Consider the following 23,683-nt stretch of genomic DNA (forward strand, 5'->3'; position numbering starts at 1 on the left):
GAGTTTGACATAGGAGCCAGGCCCTGGGGATAATCCAGCACTGCATCTGCACCACACAGCGTTGCCGACAATAGGGATGAGGAGGGACCAAATCCATGAGCTTGAGGCACATGCTGCATAGGTAATACTGAAAACATGCCCAACATGACTGGCTCACTGCACCTTGAGTGTATGTCCAGACAAACATCACACACTGGCCAGACCTAGCAAGGAGAATTCTGGTTTTGACATGTAGGCTTGGCCCGCACCAACCACCCCCTACATGAGACAATTTGTTGAGACACAGGTGGCACTTACATCTCTTAGTCTGGGTGAAATACACAGAGGATGCATAAATGCAAGATTGGACGCCAAATACCCGAGGTGCGCCTGTCCAAATAATCATGTACAAATGGCCATCATCAGATGATTGTAACAAGACACACAGGCACTGGCCACTGTGACTATGAACAAGGAAAATCAGGTCAGGCTGTACAGTGGACACTTGTATTACATTTCACGTCAATATACATGGTGCCAGGGGACAATGGCACAGAGCACAACCTATGCTGTAGACACTGAGAGTGTCCACGTTTTGTGATGACACACATGACACCTATGAAAATATGCCCCAGGGGACAGTAGTGGCAACACAACTCCATGGTTCTGAATGGGAATGACTGCAACACACGCCACCATCCCTGCACTATGCGTATCGCACACTCATGCACATCATGTCACAGGCCACAACATAGGACATGCGCGCTGTAAGGCATGACACTTGTGAGACGAACTCCCATGTCTGGACTCTGCATCAGTGCCAACTGACATGGAACCCACATGTACTGAACTGGAGAGGGCACAGGCAAGGTCCCCAAACCTGTTGCACACCACCCCCACACATGATGCTACAGGCATAGTTCACGTGGAGAAAGCGCCAGCCTACATTACCTTGGGAAGGAGTGACTACACACAGACCAGGGAACACATTGCAAGGAGGGGAAGGGAGGCAGGAGAGCACAGCTATACTGTGGGTAACTGGATCTGCACAGCACCTTTAAACCCTGGCAGTGTATCCATGCAATTGTGCACTTACAAATGCTGGTGAAACACAACAAGCACACATGTACCTACCCCCTTCCCGCTGCTGCTTCTCCTGTAAGCGCCTCTCCAAGTCTGGAAATACCACCGGCAGCACACGCTTGTGGATGTGGGTCAGTCGGCGGTGCCCGCGGTTCTTATGGCTCTCAGGTGAGTCCCCCAGAAGGACCCGTGCGATCCTACGTGTCCAGCACCGGATATCCTGCCAGCGTTTCCTCACCTGGGACAGGCGCCGCTTCCGACCATCCGCACTCCTCACGGCGCTGACGGCGGTCAGCCATATCTGCTCCTTGGCAGAGGCGCCTACCTGTGAGGATGAACAAGTGACACTACATCAATACACCTGGCACATGTCACAGGGACACATATTAGAACACATTTGCTGTTTACAACAAGGCATAGTATGCATCCAACGCATTGCACCTTTGTCATAGGGACATGATCCTCTGGGGAAGGGCAAAAGCAGTACGTGCCATTGAAAGGACACAGGTGGAATGAGGGCAAATACACAATCAATGATCCAGGCTCACACTGTGCATCACAAGCTACACCAGGATAATGTGCAGCACCTCTAAGCAGTCACATGCCACAGGCCACTGATGCTACCGCAGCAGAGTACACAGACACACACAGGCACAGGACATTCACCTGCCATTGCCAAATGCAGCGACATACCTCACTCTGCACATGTGCCACTAGACTGGGGGGGGGCTCACAGGTGGGGGGCTGGCTCTGCACATCAGACACACAGCACTGCTCCCTGCTCACATCACATGGCCAGGGTATATCCATCCCTCATGCAGCTGGGGTGCTACACTCCACATATGCACCCACCCACATGACAGGGGACTTACACACACACCGATGTCCAGGGTACGAACACATCATGTGGACACTCTCAGCACAGGTACACAGAACTAACACACATCTGTGGGTACAGTCACCTGTCACACTGGTGTGAGCACAGAATCACATGAGGACTGTAGAGGCTACATTCCCAGGAGGACAAGACAGGCAGAATGTGGCATGCACCATGCAGTGATTGTCACAGTAAACACATTGCAATGAGGACAGCAGACATGCACCACAGCATGCACTGGCTGGGAGACATCAGGCATTCCCCCGCCCGGGACCCCTCCTACAGTACATAGCATGTGGGCCACACCTGGACTCAATGCCAGAAGTCACACTCACAAAAAAGGGACACAGTCTGTGCTGGTGGACTCTGCACTCACCTGATACCCTGCTTGCCCATACAGCATGGGGTACTGTGGGAGGATCACATCCAGCAAAGCCAGGTTCTTCTCCAGGGTGAAGGGTTGTGACCTCTCCACAGACCTTGACATGGTTCCAGGGAATCAGTAGCAGCAGCTGGGTCGTGGAATACAAAGATGTGCAGGCAAGTGCTCCCTCATGGGACCTGGCTGCCTTATATCTGCCTTGCTGGCCTATTTCATGCACAGGAGTACAGAGTGATTGGTCACTCACATTTGCATCCTATGTTTCCTCCAATCCCTTCAAACCTAGCACAGTCAGTGGGTTCTTATTGTGTTTTTTTCTTCAGCATGATGTCAACCCCACAAACACATTGCAACAAAGTAGATTCATTTCAACTGACTTCTGCTGTGCACCTTCCAGAACAAATTCTAACTTTAAACTTGGTCTCCATGACAACCAGCATGCATGTAGGCCTTTATACTTGCCCCTCATGTGTCCCCTATGTAATTTGGAGCTTCACACACAGGTACGGTGCGTTCCGGGGCCCTAGGGCACCCCAAATGCATATCAACGGCCCGTACAGGCGTGTGTACGCTCCATACCACTATGGGTGTTCTCGCGTATGCGTACTCATGGTGGTACGGAGCGTACACACGCCTGTACGCTCACTATCACTATGAGTACGCATACGCGAGAACACCCATAGTGATAGTGAACGTACGCACGCGTGTACGGTCCGTACCACTATGGGTGTGCTCGCGTATGCGTACCCATAGTGATAGTGAGCGTACAGGCGTGTGTACGGTCCGTACCACCATGAGTACGCATACGCGAGAACACCCATAGTGATAGTGAATGTATGCACGCGTGTACGGTCCGTACCACTATGGGTGTGCTCGCGTATGCGTACCCATAGTGATAGTGAGCGTACAGGCGTGTGTACGGTCCGTACCACCATGAGTACGCATACACGAGAACACCCATAGTGATAGTGAGCGTACGCACGCGTGTACGGTCCGTACCACTATGGGTGTGCTCGCGTATGCGTACCCATAGTGATAGTGAGCGTACAGGCGTGTGTACGGTCCGTACCACCATGAGTACGCATACGCGAGAACACCCATAGTGATAGTGAACGTACGCACGCGTATACGGTTTGTACCACTATGGGTGTGCTCGCGTATGCGTACCCATAGTGATAGTGAGCGTACAGGCGTGTGTACGGTCCGTACCACCACGAGTACGCATACGCGAGAACACCCATAGTGATAGTGAACGTACGCACGCGTGTACGGTTTGTACCACTATGGGTGTGCTCGCGTATGCGTACCCATAGTGATAGTGAGCGTACAGGCGTGTGTACGGTCCGTACCACCATGAGTACGCATACGCGAGAACACCCATAGTGATAGTGAACCTACGCACGCGTGTACGGTTTGTACCACTATGGGTGTGCTCGCGTATGCGTACCCATAGTGATAGCGAGCGTACAGGCGTGTGTACGGTCCATACCACCATGAGTACGCATACGCGAGAACACCCATAGTGATAGTGAACGTACGCACGCGTGTACGGTCCATACCACTATGGGTGTTCTTGCGTATGCGTACTCATGGTGGTACGGACCGTACACACGCCTGTACGCTCACCATCACTATGGGTACACATACGGCAGCACTCCCATAGTGATACGGGAACGTACACAGGCCCTCTTTGCGAAAGTACGGTGGTTTTCACACATCACAGTGGTGACAGGCAGCACACAGGAAGGAATAGGGCTGACATACTTGTCCATGGATGGACATCAAGGCAATGTCTGGGCAGTACTACATGTGTGGGGCACAGGTGTGAAAGGCTGTGATGTGGCACATTACTCCTGAGTCGAGAAGGCACCAGATGTATGATGAGATGTGTACACATGTAATGTGTGATGGTGCAATGTGTGCCAGGCATGCCCTTGACTCCTTTGACATGTGTGCATGTCGTACTGCACACTTGGGATGAGCGTCACTGGCATGGCACGGACAACAACACACGGAAGTGTCCCCTGAGGCCCGGTACAGGGGTTACCACACCTGACATGTCACTACCCACGGTGCACGATGTGACTATGTCATGTATGTGTGGGGGATTCCCATTAGCTTGATGTTGGAGCTCCCTCAAAAGCTGCAGCTGTTGCAGCAACCAACATGTGTCTGTGTGTAGATTGACATGGCACACTGTTCCGCACACCATGCCACATGTGGTATCGGATGTGAGGTGCGTAGGTATGCATGGGACACGGAGTAGCGTAAGAAGGACATGTCTGCAGCCTCTCTATGAATGTGTGGTGAGTCATCACATGTACACCTTCATGGCAAGGTGTGTGGGCTGTCCTAGTGTAATGTCATGTGACCTGTGGCTCTAGTGTTCCGCTACCAGTCTCTGCAATCGACATCCTACTTCTGCTGATGTGTGGATGTATGTCACTCCTGTCTTGCGTCTGGCTGTTCACTTACACTGGGACACAGCTAATCCCATGCCATGGCATGTGGAGGTTCACAATCTCCGTGTGTAGCTGGGTCTTGGTAGGAGTGTCACCTGGCAGCCATACGTATCCAGGGCATGTGGCACATACAAGACTCCGTATGTAGCATATGTGTATTGACAGATTAACATGTGCTCAGTACAAATAAATTGTTGTTGTGGTGCACTCACTCTTCCTTGTCACTTCCAAATTACTGCAGAGCGCCGCCTCTTCCCCGACCAATTCTGGACTTGGCTGCCATGCGGGAGAATGACTGTATCCGGTGCTACCGCTTCCCCCAACGGTTGATTCTGGAGTTGACGGCGAGACTGGCACCACACCTGCAACCGCTGCACAGGTATCCTACGGCACTGACACCCAAGCTGAAGGTAATGGCAGCCCTACATTTTCTTGCCACGGGTACCTTTCAAAATACCATAGCTCATGTTGGTGGCATGTCCCAGAGCATGTTCTGCCGTGTGCTGCATGATTTCTTAGAGGCCATGTTGCTTCACCTGGATGACTTCATCCATTTCCCAACCCCTGAAATGTTGACTGGGGTCAAGCGTGGATTCTATGCCCTGGGAGGGATGCCCCATGTCATTGGGTCCATAGATGGGACACATGTGGCTTTGGTACCACCACAGGCACAGGAGGTAGCGTACAGGAATCGCAAGCACTACCACTCCATCAATGCCCTTGTGGTGTGTCTATCCAACATGGTGATTTCACATGTCTGTGCTCGTTTTCCAGGATCAGCACACGATGCCTACATCATGAGGCGTAGCAGGGTGCCTGAAATGATGACGCAGCTGCGCAACGAACGAGCATGTGTTGTTGGTGGGTACACTCTGTATGTCCTGTATTTTGCGTAGACTTCCAGCACGACCGCTTCTCCTGTCCTACTTATGTCCATGTGCTTTCCATGTAGGGGACGCTGGCTATCCAAACATGCCATGGCTGATAACACCTCTCCGCAACCCCATCACGCCAGCCCAGCTCCGCTACAACACCGCCCATGGCCGGACAAGGCGAGTGATAGAGAGGACATTTGGCCTCCTGAAGAGCCGATTCCGATGCCTCCACAAGACCGGCGGCGCCCTTCCATATGCCCCGGCGAAGGTCTGCAAAATCTTCATGGTCTGCTGCATGCTGCACAACATGGCAGTTGAGAAAGCTGTGCCACTCATCCTGGATCAAGATGATCAGGACCATCCACCCGTGGAGGACGAAGGGCTTGGCAATGGGGCTAGTGATGTGGAAGATGTGGAGCCGCAAGAGGACATCCGGACTCGGCTCATACGCGACTTCTTTGCTTAGTGGTGAGTACCAGTGTCTGTGTGTGCACGCATTGGTCCCCGTGTGGCATGTGTTGTGATGTGTGTGTCTATCTGCATGTATGCCACGTGAGTCAGAGGTGTGTGTGGATGTGTCACTGGAGTGATGGTGCCAGTGATGAGTGTATTTCCCCAGTCATAATTGTGACCTAGCATGTTGTCATCCATACATGTGTCGAGTACATGCACATGCAAGTGGCTGTGCTTTTTGTGGCTGACTTCTTGTGTGTCTCTCTTCCCCAGGTACTTGCGCATGCCGTCTGCTGCTTGCATTGTTGTGGCACTGCTATTCCTCATGGACACGTCATCGTGTGCTGACTCAGCGTTACACGCACGGACAAGTTTGGAAGTCTCCTTAGGGTAAGGGATGCATCAGGGGTGTATTGGGTGTGGCAGTTGTTCACGATGTATGCACACTGCCCCTGTCGATGTTTGGTTCCTCTGCAGACATGTCGCATCACCATGGTACACATGACATGCAGCTGGGTACACCTGAATAGATGGTCAGACTTGTTGACAGTCATCAGTGATGGGATTGTGGAATGTGATGATGGCATCAATGTGTGTTACACTGCCCTCGGACACATACGGTTTGCATTGGCTTGACATGGTGTGGGACTTCCACATCAGCGGTTCTATGGTGTATGGCAGGCTCTCCGTGAGCAGCAGGGGGTATTTAGCTGTTAGCCGACACTTGTGTGCCAGTTCCATGGATATCACGCATTTGTGGTGCAGAAGGGGGGTGCCAGTGTTGGACCCACATGTTACTCCACATGACCTGTTCATGTGTACTCCGAGTTGCCTCTCCAATCCCGAATACATGACTAATAAAGGTGTCCCTATGCCTCCAAGGTGCCTCTTCTCAGTCAATGCTGGTGTGTTGCCATGGGGCATACAGCATGTCTGGCATGGTTTACCGTGATAGTGGCTATGTGTCTATGTGTAGAGTAGCAAGATGCAAGCTGTTTGTGTGTGATTAGACTGTGTATTGTGCATGATGTCCATGACTGTGTGGGTATTGTGACATGTGCCATCCCCATGCATCCAACGTTGGCCAGGCCACCCTTCTCTGCATCCACCTGACTCAAGCTTGCAGGACATGGTTCTGCCACCTGTCCACACATACCTGGGTGCCCCCCAGGACACTCCACATGATCCCTGACCTCTGCGCATGGCTGTCGCTGTACTCAATATGTCTGTCGGCACGGTTGTGCGGCCACCCCCTCAGCTGGTTGGGCCCATCACGGGTGTGTATGGTGCTCCATGTCTGTCTTGCCTAATACACTGTGACCCGTGTGTCCTGTGCATGACTCAGGCCCCAGGGTGTGGATGGTTGAAGTCAAATGAGAACTCAGGCATGGTTAGACTTTACAAGACACATGTAAGGTAATAATGCAACCAGCAGGCATCTTCTCTTCATGGTGTGACTTTTTATTTTAGGGGGGGGGAGGGGTTTTGACATGAGGGGCTTTCCGGGTGTGTGGAATCCAAAGTTCACTAGGGGAGTTGGTGTCCTTGCCATTTGAAATCCTCAGAGTCCATGCCACAGTCTTTGTCAACATTGGTCAGACAGTGACCAGCAAGGCCATGTGGCAGAGAATGTCTTTTGATGCTGTGCTGCTGTTGCTCCAGTGGGCCAGGTGCCAGGCCCGGTGTCCTGGGAGATGGTGCTGTAGCGCCGACCCTCACGGTTTTTTACGTGGACGACCCGTCCTCCTGCGGGGACCCTCAGAAGCAGGCCGTGACGATGTTTGGGATGCTCCATCGGATGTTTCCTCCTCCTCCTCCTGATCCCTCCCTGTGGGTGGTGATGTTCTACGCCTGCTGGCACAGGGAGGGTTGCCCATGTTGTCGGCCATCCGACGGAGTGTACTGTGAATTCCCGTGAACACCGTCACGAGCTCAGCCTGTCTGTCCTCTATCCGCCGTTGGTGTTGCTGTAGACAGGCATGTTGCTCCGCATGTTGCTGGGCCTGCTGGGTCTTGATCTCCTCGAGGATGGACACAACCTGGGCCATGCCCGTGGTGTCCTGCCGGTATGTGTCCAGGATGTTTCGGACATGGGAATATACCGGTTCCCCAGCCAACTGGTCAGGCTGGCGCCTCCGCCATCCTCCACTCCCACCACCCCTGCCCACTTGCACCTGGCATGCCCTTGTGGGCACATCGGGTCTCCGGGACCCCTGAGGGGTGGCATTGGCGTTGTCGCCTGCCTCCTCCTGGGTGCCTGGGACACCGTGTCCCTCCTGGCCAGCCTGGCTGCTTTGTGGTGGTGGGGCAGGGATCCTGGGTGTCTCCTGGGATGTGGCAGGAGTGGGGGTGGTGGTTGGCCCGGTTGTACCTGACGCAGGTGCTGCAGGTCGTTGGACACCAGAGGGGCCAGGTTGGTCAGGTCGGGTTCGTCCACAGAGTGGTGAGAGTCGTCGCTGCCGGTGGCTCCTTCATCCCGCCGAGCCGGGTCTTGTGAGTCTTCCCCCCCCAGTGTTGGGGGGTGATCCACGACGTTGACCTGTGTGTGAGAGAGACAATGTTAATTTTGTTCCATGCAACATCCATGTTTCATTCGTTTCAAAGTTGGAACATTTCCTCTGGGAATTTGGTTATGTCTTGCATTCCACTCACAGTGCACTTGTGCATGGGTATGTCCCTTGGGCACAGCTTTGGCGACTTTACCTATGTGTGGCACAGTCTTACTTGCTGCGTCAAGTGTGACTGCAGTCAGCAGTGGAGTGGGCAGGTGTGGCGAGCCGTGCATTGGCGCCTTCCGTGTAGCACTGTACGTGGGCACATGAAGTTGTTCCACACACTTATATGATGCAGGTAGCTGTCGTTGTGCTCGTGCACAGGTTGTGACATGGCCCTGTGTTTTGCCATGGAGGAGAGGGGGGGTGCTGGCACTGGCCACCCTTGTCTACATGCACGCAGTCCACCTGCTGACGAGCAGACATTCCCACACACCACAAGGCTGATTTGCTCTCCCTGTGTCTCCCTCCCTCTCTGTCCCCCTCTCCCTCCCTCTGTGTGTCAGCCTCCTCCCTCTGTCCATCTCCCTGTGTCTCCCTCCCTCTCTGTCCCCCTCTCCCTCCCTCTGTGTGTCAGCCTCCTCCCTCTGTCTGTCTCCCTGTGTCTCCCTCCCTCTATGTCCCCCTCTCCCTCCCTCTGTGTGTCGGCCTCCTCCCTCTGTCCGTCTCCCTGTGTCTCCCTCCCTCTCTGTTCACCTCTCCCTCCCTCTGTGTGTCAGCCTCCTCCCTCTGTCCGTCTCCCTGTGTCTCCCTCCCTCTCTGTCCCCCTCTCCCTCCCTCTGTGTGTCACCCTCTGTCACCTCAGCCCAGCTTACTGTGCACACACTGTTAGCAGATCTTTGAATGGCCCTTGGATTGTTGATGTGAGTTTGTTTCTGATCTCCAGGCACCCATTGGGTGTAGTGTGTGTGTCTGCACTGCTGCTGTGGTGGTGTGTGCTGCCACTCTTTCACAGTGTTGGCTGTTCATTGGCTGCTGTCATGTGCAAGAACGTGCCGTCACCCCCATGTGTTGATGCAAGGCGTCCGCCATTTGCTGGCAAGTCATTCCTGTGTTGGGACACACTGTTTGTCTGGCTGTGACCTAGGCCATATGGGCAGGGGGCATTGTTGTCTGCTTCTGAGTTGCACTATGTGATTTTTTTGGGCCCATCTTCCCGCCATCCGGCTTACCGTGTCATGTGTTGGTGTCTTCTGTGGCCTGTGACTTGACATTGTCCAGCTGGGTGCATGGGGCATGGTGGCGCCAGTGGCATGTGCGTGTTCATGGAGTGTGGTTGAGTCATGCGATAGCTTGGGGTGGTTGCGTGCCTGTTTGTGAGTTTGGTTGTGGATGACGTTCCCCCCATGTGAGGTGAGTTGTTTGTGTACTCACCCGGCTCTCGGAGTCCATCTACTCCGTCCACTGCCACCACCGGCAGTATGGTCATCACCCTCTCCTCCCAGGGATGGTAGTGTACGGGTCTGCGGGCCGGCCCTCCTCCAGTGACGTTGGCCTGGTTGTGTTCATCGGTCATCTTGGCTCGGACCCTCCTCCGCAGATCGTACCACCTGGCTTGGCATTCCTGCTTGTTCCTTCTGGTGTCCACAACAGCATTCACAGCATCGACGATGGTCTGCCACATGGCTGTTTTTGCTGAAGTGCTGGTCTGTCTGACCAATGTTCCAAAGAGGTGTGGCTCGACTCTGAGGATTTCATCGACAAGGACCTCTAACTCTCGGCTAGTGAACTTTGGATTCTTGTTAGTGGGCATGGTGAGGGGTGTGGGTGTGGATGGTGGGGGGGGGGTGGATGGTTGTGGGTGTGTGGGTGTGGTTGTGCAGGTGTGTGTGTGAATGTGATGAGGGGGTGTTTGTGAAGGTGTGTGTGTGAAGGTGTGCAAGTGTAAGGTGTGGTAAAGCTTCTAGTATGGTGGTGTAGGTTGTCTGTGGGGTCTGGCAGCAGTGAGTCTGTTGCAAAGGCTCATGGTTTGTGTGTGTGGGCCCTTTTTATTGGTCCATTGGTGGGTGTGGCTGTGTTTGAACTTTGGGTGGGTGTGTTATAAGGAGTGGTTGTGTTTTGGGCCTCTGTTTGTTTTTGGCAGTTGCAGGTCAGTGAATGTGTTGTTTTAGTGGTTGTTGGACATGTTTTGTGGCTTTGTGCCATTCGAATGGTGTATTCTTGAGTCGTTTTGGTTTGTCCTGGTTGTGTACGTGCGTTTTTTGCGTGTGTACGGTGTGTACATGGGCCATTTTGTTGTACAGTGCTGTCCTTGTGTGTGGCTTGGTACGACTGGTACATGCGCGATGTTGTGTGAAGGTGGTGATGTTGGGGCCTGGGGTGCGCTCCGTACTTAGAATGTTGGGGTGGGGGTACACCCCATGCATACGCGGGTGGGGGTACGACTCTAACGTACACGGGTGTACATACACGGGGGTACGACACGAACGTACAGGGGGTACGACACGTACACGGGTGTACATACACGGGGGGTACGACACGAACGTACACGGGTGTAAATACCGGAGGTACGACACGAACGTACACGGGGTACGACACGTACACGGTTATACATACAGGGGGGGGTACGACACTTACACGGGTGTACATACACGGGGGGTACGACACGTACACGGATGTACATACAGGGGGGGGTACGAAACGTACACGGGTGTACATACCCGGGAGGGTACGACTCTAACGTACATGGGTGTACATGAACGGGGGGTACGACACGTACACGGGTGTACATACACGGTGGGGGTACGACATGAACGTACACGGGGGGTACGACACGTACACGGGTGTACATACACGGGGGGGTACAACGCGTACACTGGTGTACATACAGGGGGGGTACGACACGTACATGGGTGTACATACACGGGGGGTACGCCACGTACATGGGTGTACATACAGGGGGGGTACGACTCTAACGTACACGGGTGTACATGCACGGGGGGTACGACACGTACATGGGTGTACATACAGGGGGGGTACGACACGAATGTACACAGGGGGGGTACGACACGTACATGGGTGTACATACACGGGGGTACGACACGTACACGGGTGTACATACACGGGGGGTACGACTCTAACGTACACGGGTGTACATACCCGGGGGGTACTACTCTAACGTACACGGGTGTACATGCACGGGGGCACGACACGTACACGGCTGTACATACCCGGGGGTACGACACGAACATACACGGGTGTAAATACGGGGGGTACGACACGAACGTACACGGGGGCACGACACGTACACGGGTGTACATACACGGGTGGGGGTGTACATACACGGGGGGTACGACTCGATCGTACGGGGGCTGGGGGGAGTGTTGGGCACGTATGCAGGCACATGTCTCCATGGTTGCTATGGGAGTTCGGTGCGGACGGTGTTTTTTCCATACGGTTGTAACATCGGACGCACGGGATGGATCGTGATTCCGCGGTCGGACTTCACTTTTCACATTTGTACGGTGATTCGTCCGAGGACGTGTCGGACACATTTTCCGACACGAGGACGTGTGGGGAATAATTCCCAATGCGATTCGTATGGTCTTTTTCCCATGCGAATCGTAACTGGCAGTTTGTACGGCACTTGTACGATTCGTACGGTAAAAAGACCGGATACGAGTCGTACGGGGAAAATTTTTACCGGATCGTAATCGGCACCTAGGATTCCATTTACTCAGTCCGCTTTCTATTACTTATTCACGTCGCGTTCACCGTGCATCATCAGCTTTTCTGTTCACTTGGTATACACGGGGGTTGCTGCACCGCTTGAACACATCACGGTAAGATTTCTCGTTTATTTATTTTTTAGTTTCAAAACGCATTATCTCTAAACCACACTATCTATGGTTTACTCAAATGGATGCCTTTGTTGTCAGATTTTTCAAGTGGGTTGACTCGGCTAATTGCGCTGCGGATAGTTGCCTAAACTTTGGGTGAGTGATAGCATGTAATATTTTCTTTTACTTTTTGCCGTTACCCTGCCCATTAGTAATACTTTTGAATCGCTTTTAGGAGTACTAAGAGACACAATGCATCTTTAACCGCCCCAAATTTCATGGTTTAGCGATCCGGTGAGCACAGCAATTGTTATCGGCCTCTTCATTTACGCACTCGACAGCCCTATTCTTGTGGTATCTTCCTTTTTTTCCCACAGTTTGTCTACCTCGTATGCTCACTTTCTTTTCATGTATTTTCCCGAGCCATCGTCTTATTGGTCTTAGGTGAGCATTTTTCATGTACCATATCTACGCGCATCTTCTAACTTTTCACCAGTTACCATCATAAACCGATCACCTTAGCATGTATTTAATAGACACACAAGTACTATATCACACTAGGGTCTATTTTTCTCGGGGACGTTTTCATTCTATCATCTTGCGCACTAGTCCTCGCTTTCAGCTAGCTTGCACATCTGATTAAAAAAAAAAATTGTGTAAAATCTCTTGTGGTTCGATTACAGTCACAATATATTGTTGCCGAGTGAAATTCCGCCATGTAAATAAGTAAATAAATTGTATTTTTTGTATTTTCTCGTTTTCAGATATGCCCCTGAAGAAGGGACCCCAGAGTCCCAAAATGCATAGGGCCTAATCACAAGATTTCGCCATCAATGGGAAAATACTTACACATTTCAAAAAGGATTAGGTATCCATGTTCTTGAAAATGTTGTGTTGTACAAAAAATAGTGTTTGCAATGTTTGCATAACAACTGCTTATTGTTAATGATGAACAAGAAGTATTTCATTGATTTTCTTATGTTTGAGAATTACACATACTAATGAATCAGTCATCATATGATGTTTTCTGTTTATTTTGGTTTCATACTGATAAGACGCATTTATATGCATGCATTAATTTAGAATTTGTAGGAACAGTGCTCTACACAACCAGGTTTCTTTCCTGTTCAAGTTGATCATGTCAAGCTTGTGCTGTCAACACAGGCAGTGGTGTAGCACCCTTGTTTAAAACACGTTACATAGTATTAGAATAATCAATCAATCAATCAATCAATCATGAAATTTATATTGCGCACTACTCACCCGGATGGGTCTCAAGGCGCATGGGGGAGGGGGTCTGCTACTGCTCAAACAGCCAGGTCTTGAGCTGTCTCCTGAAGGCGAGGTGGTCCCGGGTCAGTCGCAGGTGGACGGGCAGGGAGTTCCATGTCTTAGCCGCCAGGTAGGAGAAGGATCTTCCTCCGGCGGTGGTTCTCTGGATGCGAGGGACGACGGCGAGGGCGAGGTTTGCGGATCGTAGCTGGCGGGTGGGCGTGTAGAAGGTCAGGCGGTCGTTGAGGTATCTTGGGCCAAGGTCGTGGAGGGATTTGTGTGCGTGGGTGAGGAGTCTGAACGTGATCCTCTTGTTGACGGGGAGCCAGTGCAGGTCTCTCAGGTGGCTCGAGATGTGGCTGCGTCGGGGGACGTCCAGGATGAGTCGGGCGGAGGCGTTCTGGATACGTTGAAGTCTTTTCTGAAGCTTGGCTGTTGTACCGGCGTAGAGGGGCAGTGCATCTCCTACTCGCTTATTAGTAGGCTGCCACAAGCACCAGTGTTGACAATTTAAGTGCTGGTGCTGAGCACCGGAAACCACTGTCTCATATTAAGCACTGCTTTTTCCTCATGCAAGACAACAACAGCTGTATACATAATATCACAACAAATGTCAAACCTCACAACCTCCCACAGTGTAGTGTGCTACTGAAGGAGCCTGGCATAGCCATTATTATCGGAGAGATACATGAGGCTCTGCCTGTTACTTTAATCTGCCCCTCCTGCTGTCCCGCACCCACGCCCTCCCCCACTGTCCGAGTTTTACCACCCTTGCCCTCCTCCTGCTGTCCGTGCTTTATTTACCACATGCACCTCCCTCCTTTCTCCTCCTGCTTGCCCCTGTGCTGTTGTTACACATATTGCACAGCCGCGTGTGCTGCTAGGCAACATGGGTTAAAGAAAAAAAGTGCTATGAAGTAGCCTTCTCTGGCCGTGTCATCGCATTTTTTTTTTTTTACTTTGAGCTATGTTGCACAGCAGCCAGCACTGCTGTGAAAGATGTCTAAAAAAGCACTGACAAATCCAATAGATGTTGCAATGGCCAAACCTATTGGCTTTGTCAATGCATGTTAAAGCCATGCCTTATCACCGTTGGACTGAGAACGCTAGCCAGACCTGGCAATTAAGTTGGACTGGCCGGGGGCGGGGATGGGCTGTGCTGGTGGGAAACGCTGCTGTTGCTGCTTTTGTTATAGGGGGCCGGTATTGCAGCACTGCTGCAAAACCAGCCCCCAGTAAAAAAAAATGATCCCACCCTTCCGGCCCACCTGGAAAATGCCCAGTGCCCACTACGGCCAGTCCAGCCCTGTGCCTGATCTGATGTGATAATAAAATATGTCCATTCATTTTTTATGTGAAAGCAAAATTATTCTGTCCTGGGATGTCAGTGTATTTTTAAATATATTTTCAATCTTGTTTTTCTTTTTACCAGTTCTAGCATTAGCCAATACCTTTTGATTTGACTAACATGATATGTACAGTATACTGGAAGGGGCTTTCAGTCTAACCTCTTCCTCCAGGGATCTTCTGTTGTGATGTTTTTCACATTTTTCTTCAGGCCTCTACAGCACACAGCTTGGGGCCCTAGTTCGGCCTACTTCTGCCACTGGCTAACTTCACTGTGAGTGATGGCATTCTGCTCTTTCAAAGGAGCACATGCACACAAAATAGTTTCCTTCACTGCCAGGGACTGCTGTGTCAATGTGTGCTTTTTAAGACCAAAAATAATGTTGCTTTCAGTCGTTGTTTTAATTTGTTTTTTATGCTGGTGACGGCTGAGCCTATATCCCCCAAAATGTTTAACAAGAACCATGACAAATTAATCAGGCATTTATAAAACCAAAAGTCTGCCAACTTTGTTGGCTTTGCCAATGCTTATTTTATGTACAGTGGGGTGCCTCTGGTTTCAAGGCATTGAGTCCATCGGAATGAGAAGTAAAGGGGAGCCAGCAAAGGTTTTGACTAAAAGGCGTATGTGCTGCCAGAAGTGAAGAATAACACTCGAATACTATGGAATGTTTACATCTGCCTGGAGTTTCCCCTTTAAGTCAAAGAAATTCCCAGCGGGGCTTCGCTTTCCAAGAACTCGGCTGTATATCACGTTACTAAGAAGCGTGAAAGATCAACTCTTTTTTTTTTTTTTTTTTTTTTTAAAGAGGCGTGCCTTGCGTGTTTTGGTATGAATGAGCCTAGTCCGCTGAAGTGGCCAATAAGGGAATAGCGAACTCACTGACCCCTTGGTAATACTCTCTGATTGGATCCAGTTGGGGCCTCTCATAGCTGCTCACAGCACAGAGTGCACACACACACAAAAAAATAATAGTGCTATATTGAGCGCGTAGGGTTAAAATTACCAGATGACTCAATGCCGCCAAAAATGCACCTCTTCACTCCTGGGCCTTTTACGTACCCATTATTGTTTCCAGGTGTGTTAGTTCTAGTGGATGAATTAAGGCTCAGCTGAACTACGACTCCCAGGATTCATTCGATTTTTAAGGAGCGGATGTGGCGTAACGGCCAGAGCTGTCGACTAGTTTGTAACCGAGTTCCGGGTTCGTGTCTTTACGTCGGCTGGAAATCTTGAAATTCTAGGCAAATTATTTAATCTCGCCGTGACGTGCATACAAATAAATACTCTGTCTTTGTGTAATGTAACCGGTGCCACTGCTAACGTGAAGTGCTCTGATACCTTCGGGTAAAATACGCCCTATTTAAAACTTCAAAAAAACATTCAAAAATACACCAAGGGTGCACAGTTACTGGTGGGAGATCCTTTGGTCAGCTAATAGTGCCTTGCGTGTTTTGGTATGAATGAGCCTGATCCGGGGAAGCGGCCAATAAGGGAGGAGCAAACTCACTGACCCCTTGGTAGTACTCTCTGATTGGATCCTGTTGGGGCCTCGAATAGCTGCTCACAGCACAGAGTGCACAAAAAAAAACATAGAGCTACATTCAGCGGCGCAGGGATAAAGTGGCCAGATGACTCAAAGCCGCCAAAACACACCTCTTCAGTCCCGGGCCTTTAATTTACCCGTTATTGTTTCCAGGTTTGTTTGGTCCAGTGGATAAACTAAGGCTCAGCTGGATTCATTCGGCTGTTATTAAGGAGCAGATGTGGCGAGGCAACCTGAGTTGCCGACTTTGGAAACGGGGATCCAGGTTCGAAACTTCGCGTCGGCCCAAAATCCTGTAATTCTAGGCAAATTATTTATTCTCCCCGTGCCTAAAAGAATCTGTCCTTGTGTAATGTAACTGGTGCTCACTTAAAGCGCTCCGATGCATTCGGGTTGAATTCGCGCTATTTAAAAAGCACAAAAAAAATACACCATGGCTGCAAAGTGACTGACGGCAGATCATTTAGTTAGTTAGTATAGGCTGCTTGGGGTACATAAATGCAAATTTACCCCATGGGATAGGGTTGTTCATTTGGAAGCTTGTCATGCAGAAGCACTTTAGATGCGGGGGTTTGAGGACCGTACGCGTAACTGTGAAACCACTGCTCACATAATGCAGAGCTCTGCTCGTTGGAGGAGCCCTGTCTGCTGGAGTCACACCTCACGCTGACATTGGCTAGCTGTATTCAAGTCTGCGTTCTCATAGTAACGCCAGAAACGGAGACACAACTAGAATGTGTTAACTGTGTACTGGTATACAAACGCAGCACAACTTTTGTAAATAAGGCAATGTCATCAACAACTTTTATTTCAGTTTATATTACATAAATCACAGATGTCAAGCTCCCAAATGTCAAGAATGACTACCAAACCCACAGGTGGCTTAGAGTATCGTCCTGGGACTTGTAGTCTTGTGTTTAGGGTAGAAAAGGCAAACGAAGCAAAGTGGCGGCTTTGCACCCAGGACAGGGTGATCTACTGACATGTAAATTGAATCAACTCTCTGCATCCGCATTATGTACCAGGGCTTAAACTGAGCAAACCGATTGTTAAATATATGACTTCCCTGTTACTTATAAATCATTTTACAGACATCATACATTTTATGAAAACGAAAATCTCCTATACAAATACACTATGTTTAAAAAAGCAGCATGGCTACCAATGGGTCCCATGTTATGAGGGGAAAAATCACCCATCCCTGTTTTTTCAGCCAAACACTTGCAGTTTAACCTTTTCTTTTATGCATATGTCGTAAAAACTCCCAGCACCCTTAGTCCTGCCAACTGAAAACGAGCATTGGCAAATTTCTCGTCTATGCAACAGCTATTGACTTTGCCAATGTCTTTTAGCCATGTTGTAGAGCACCAGGCCTGCTGTTCAGCATGGCTAAAAGTTAGTGGTGTGGAGGGGAGTGGAGAAGAGTAGAATGCTATGGTATAGAGTGGCATACAGTTCGGAGTAGGGTAGAGTAGAGTGGCGTAGTGTAGAGTAGAGTGGCGTAGTGTAGAGGGGAGTGGTGTAGAATGGCATAGAGTTGAGAGGAGTGCTGTGAAGTGGTGTGGTGTAGAGTGCAGCGGCGCAGAGTGAGTGGAGTGGAATAGAGTGGATTGGCATAGAGTGGAGTAGAGTGACGTAGAGTATAGTGGCGTTGAGTGGAGTAGAGTGGTGTGGAGTGGCATAGAGTGGAGTGGCATAGAGTAGAATGGAGTGGCATAGAATAGAGTGGTGTGGCAGAGTTTAGTGGTGTAGTGTAGAGTGGCGTAGAGTAGAGTGGAGTGGAGTAGAGAGGAGTGGTGTGGCGTATAGTGGTGTAGAGTGGAGTGCCAGAGTTTAGTGGAGTTGAAATAAGCAAACAGGATGTCTGGGGGGGTTATTTTGATTAGAGTTGTGATAAACCTTAGACCATTAATTCCAAAGTTTTTAAGCTTTATTTAGCTTATTTTTGATATTTCAAAAAAAACATTCATAAATCAATAGAGCATGTCTTTTCAAAGAAACACCACATTAGTAAATCGCACAATTCAAAAACGTTTGAAATAAAACATTTACATAGTGCAAAAAAAAACTGTGAGAAAAAATAATAATATATGGAACGTTTTTGGAAACAAATAATAACAACAAATCAGTAATCACAAGAAAAAAATCAATAACACATATGTGCCAGCCTGAAATTAAACCAGTCCTACATTCATATTATCACCAGACGGACAGTTACTCATTTTCAAAACACATGTTTCCTGTCCTGCCTGTGAGAGGATGGGGATACCCTAACCTACTGTTGTAAGAAGCTGCTGAGGGAAATATTATTTAACATTCCTCATGACACACCCCATCAACAGCCCCATCAACAGCCCCCCATACTCCAAGCCAACGTTTGGGCCCTAGAAACAACATGTGAAGAAAATTATACGTAACAACTGGCATTTGATTGAAGGAACCATTCCCAACATCGGGCCACCACTCTTCGCTCTTAAAAAAAAACAGGAGTATCGGTCAACTAGTTGCGAAGACAGCAGGCCAACAAAGAAAACCAGTGACGCTTTGCACTATGTTAAATCTCCCACCTGTGCAAGGGCATCACAAATGTGGAACATGTTCAGTTTGTAATTCAACTACAGAAGGCTGCACCTTCACTGACACTGGTAGCACAATGAATTTACAAATTGCAAATCCAAAAATGTGGTCTACGCTGTTACATGTCCGTGTAAAAGGATATATATTGGAGAAACATCCCAAGAAGTGCGAAATCGTATTGTGCAACATCGTTCACGATTGAAAAATAAGATCCTCACTGCCCCAATGGTTGAACATTTTACAGCTCTAAACCACAGATTTGATGATTTTACATGGACTGTATTATCATTGATAAGAACAACCAAAGAGGCGGCGATCCGGATGTATTACTGGCACAGAGGGAGGCATTCCTAATTATGAAATCCAACACTGCACTGTACGGCCTCAACGAGTTGTCTGAAGTCACAAAACTCTAAAAGGCAACAGGCTGAACAAACATGGACTTCATGTCCCACAATGCCAGGAGGCTCCTGACCTCTCAGTTCCCCTTCCAGGTTGTATTAAGGAACCAGTTTTGCAATGGCCTCATTGCTGCCGGTTTGGAAGCAGAGTAGCATATTGGATTGATATTTCCCGCAGTATAGAGAAAGAACTACAGGCAAGTGACACGCTGCCACTGGGGGAGGAAAAATGGCACACATTCATTCAGAATCTCACCGAAATTATGTTTCCCTTTCATAGGAAACAGATCCGATTTGGGAGTAGCTGTTGTTTAAAAGCGTCCGCATCAATTATGGCTTTTTTAGATTTTAAGGTAAAAGTGCAGCTGAGTTAGTTTTGCATTGTCACGCAGCACCATGCGTGCACTGAATTCTTTTCTCACAGAGCGCTCACAGTCATTCCATTCATTGTTTTCAGATAATGGACTGACACCACTGAGTTGTCCCACATGTCACATACATCTGAAGGTAGGATCTCTTCCCTTTGGTCCTCTGTTGCACGAAGAGCTGTCCCATTCAGTACATTTAATTGCTAATGCCCTAATGTTTAACCCTCTATAGCTTCGATCAAAATATAAGATTTGAAGCAACGTTTCTGGACATCAAATCCTGTGGAACAACTCCACACCACAATTAAGGTACCTAAAATATTCCCTGTCCGTAAGGTAATGGTGGTACACGGGGTGTCAGAATGAAAACCAACAATATTTCTTTTAATTTTGCAGAGCCAAAATATCAAGTGCAAGTCCTGAAGAGAATCCCGGATTTGTTAGGGATTCGAAACGCGTTGGCTTTGACTATGGGGGACTGTTGATGGGGTGTGTCATGAGGAATGTTAAATAATATTTCCCTCAGCAGCTTCTTACAACACCCACCAGTAGGTTAAATATCCCCATCCTCTCACAGGCAGGACAGGAAACGTGTTTCGAAAATGAATAACTGTGCCTGTCTAGTGTTAATATGAATGTAGGACTGGTTTAATTTCAAGCTGGCACACATGAGTTATTGATGTTTTTCTTGTGATTACTGATTTGTTGTTATTATTTGTTTGCCAAAACGTTCCATATATTATTATTTTTCCGCACCAAATTTTTTTTGCACTATGTAAATGTTGTATATAGTTATATTTCAAATGTTTTTTTAATTGTGCTATTTACTAATGTGGTGTTTCTTTGAAAAGACATGCTCTATTGATCTATGAATGTCTTTGTTGAAATATAAAAAAGAAGCGAAATAAAGCTTAAAAATCTTGGAATTAATGGTCTAAGGTTTATCACAACTCTAATCAAAATACCCCCTCCCCCCCAGACATCCTGTTTGCTTATTTCAATATTGAGGTGGTCCAGTCTGGGGAGTTACGGAACCAAGCCTTGCTTGATCACACCAGAGTTTAGTGGTGTGGCATGGAATAGAGTGGTGTGGAGTGGAGTGGCGTAAAGTAGAGTGGAGTGGCTTAGAGTGGAGTGGTTTGGCATAGAGTCGAGTGGTGTGGAGTCATTTAGAGTAGTGTGGAGTGGCAGAGTTTGGTGGCGTTGAATGGAGTGGCATAGATTGGAGTCACGTTAAGGGGCATTGCACTAAGTCGAGTGGAGCGGCATAATCAGAGTGGTATGGAGTGGCGTAAAGTGATATAAAGTAGAAAGATGTAGATTAGAGTGACAGAGTGAAGTGATGTAGAGCAGAGTGAAGCGGCATAGAGTGGAATGGCACAGAGTAGAGTGGAGCAGAGTGGAGTGGAATGGAGTGACATAGAGTGGCATAGTGTGGAGTGGTGTGTAGTGGAGTGATGTAGAGTGGAACGGTGTAGAGTGGAGTGGCATAAAGTGGAATGGCATTGAGTGGAGTGGCACAGAGTAGAGTGGTGTAGAGTAGAGAGGCATGACGTAGAGACAATGGCATAGAGTGGAGTGTGTAGAGGGGAGTTGCACAGAGTAGAGTGGCATAGATTAGAGTGGCGCAGAGTCGAGTGGCTTGTAGTGGAGTGACATAGAGTGTAGTGTAGTGGCTTAGGGTAGGGTGGAGTGGCATGGAGAGGAGTGAAGTGGCGTAGGGTAAATTGCAGTGGATTGGTATAGAGTGGGATGGATTGGCATGGCATAAAGTTGAGTGGCATAGAATCATATAGAGTAGTGTGGCGGAGAGTGCAGTGGCATAGAGTAAAGTAGAGTGGCGTAGAGTAGAGTGGCATAGAGTCGAGTGATGTAGAGTAGAGTAACATGGCATAGAGTGGCATGGCATGAAGTGGAGTAGAGTGGAGTGGCGTAGAGTGGAGTGGCAAAGAGTGGTGTGGAGTGATGTGGCATAAAGTGGAGTGCCGTAGAGTGACATCATGTGGAGTGGACTGATGTAGAGTAGCGTAGAGTGGCATGGAGTGGCTTAGAACAGAGTGGCATAGTGTGACATTGAGTGGCGTAGAGTGCTGTGGAATGGAGTGGCGTAGAGAGACATGACAAGAAACTGAAAGCTCCTGTTTCTAGAACTATTGTCATACGAACCCAAACTTTTGTTGTCATTTAGGTACTGTAATAGTAGAAGCAGGCTAATAAGTACCAGATGGAAAGAAAACAAATTGATGTTCTACTCATACATTGTACCAGGAATCTTGAGAGCTGTGCTGATTTAGCATAAACAAAGTCTCATCTTACAATATTTGAAACCGAAGAAAGATTTACTTGCTGTATTTTTTATTTCAACATCACAGTGCAAAATCAGTTTGTGCCCTGGTACAAAGAAAAGTCTCTTTGCTCTATTCTTTGTTTATTGATATAGCAAAATGGATCAACCCCATTTTTAGGTCTGGTGTGGAGACAGCTTTAGGTTTTCGCTCAACCTCATTTTCCCCCCATAAATTCATAATAAAAATGGCGCCCCCACCATGCACAGTCTTATCCTCAATTATGTAATTTCAAATGTTACAGTTATGTTATCAATGATGTCATGAAAGTAGTGTAATAAGTGGGGTAATTAGCAGTGCATGGCCAGGGCGCTAGTTATAGTGACATTAGGGCACAAGTTATAGTTACTTGAGAGAACTATCGCTGGTGAATTTCAGTGATTTTGTTAATTTAACACGGTGTGTTTTAACTGACTTTTTCACCTAACTATAACATCCCTGTACCCTTTGCTTTTTTCAGTACATTTCTAAGTTTTTTTTATAGAAAGTAAGATATTATTACCCTACCTAACTATAACTGTTCTTTAACCTTTGTTTTTTTCCAATGAATTTCCTGGGTTCTTTTAATGTAAAGTAATATTCCATTACCATATGTAACGCCAAATCCACCTGCACATGGCCGAAGGCCCTACCCCAAACCTTCTGCGAGCACCATACCCCCCGCAGCGCACAGACTTCAGCCATTCACTGAATGGGGTAGAGAGCAAGCCGGAGCAAACCCCCTACAAGAGCCCCCTACAAGAGCCTTACCTCCCATAGCGCTTGGCCTTCTGGCATGCGCTGCATACAGTTGATCTTGCAGGTCCCGGTTGCAGTCAGGCAGACTTATTGACATTGTCAAATAGTCACCCCACCAAAATATATAAAGTGGGCCTATTGGCTTTATGAAGGATTGAGCATATCAGTATATAAATATTAAGATCTATCAACTGTGGCCAAAAATCACCAATATTTGTAATCAAATATATATTTTACTAATTCACACAATGCAATGTTTAATAATAATGATTTTTATGGAAAAGTGTAACAATTTTTTAATTTAAAAATAAAATCAACATGTTTGTGAGTCTTTAACGTAGTTTTATGATTCCATTTTGTGGGCTGAAGAATATTAAAAGAAAAACTCAGAGACATATTTTTTTTCTTTTTTAAAATAAAACCAACAGGTCTCTGAGTCTTTCTATTAACATTTTACAGCCCACAACATGCAATCCTGAAAACAACAGCAAGAGGACCTTGCACTACAGCTAAAGAGCACAGAGCTGTAACTGAGTGTGTTTTTAAAAAATATGGCGAGTTCTCCCAGGGTCATGGATTTAATGACCCAGGAGACTGATTTTTTTTAATGATGGCGGGGGGCTGCTGCACTCCCTGCAGCACCCTA

At 48.5% G+C, this 23,683-nt stretch overlaps 1 protein-coding gene and 1 long non-coding RNA gene across 2 annotated transcripts in view; one reads left to right on the forward strand and one right to left on the reverse strand.

The window, feature by feature from the left end:
• LOC146854913 (potassium voltage-gated channel subfamily KQT member 1-like) overlaps nt 1–23,683 on the reverse strand; it is a 1,174,161-nt gene that overhangs the window by 484,180 nt on the left and 666,298 nt on the right. The window lies entirely within an intron of this gene.
• Nucleotides 19,813–20,701, forward strand: LOC146854914 (uncharacterized). Its single transcript, XR_014980766.1, has 4 exons — nt 19,813–19,939; nt 20,044–20,093; nt 20,187–20,263; nt 20,351–20,701. It is a non-coding gene; the product is annotated as an uncharacterized LOC146854914 (long non-coding RNA).

The sequence above is a fragment of the Triturus cristatus genome, chromosome 4_1 (genome assembly GCF_964204655.1).
Source record: "Triturus cristatus chromosome 4_1, aTriCri1.1, whole genome shotgun sequence".
Taxonomy (NCBI): Eukaryota; Metazoa; Chordata; class Amphibia; order Caudata; family Salamandridae; genus Triturus; species Triturus cristatus.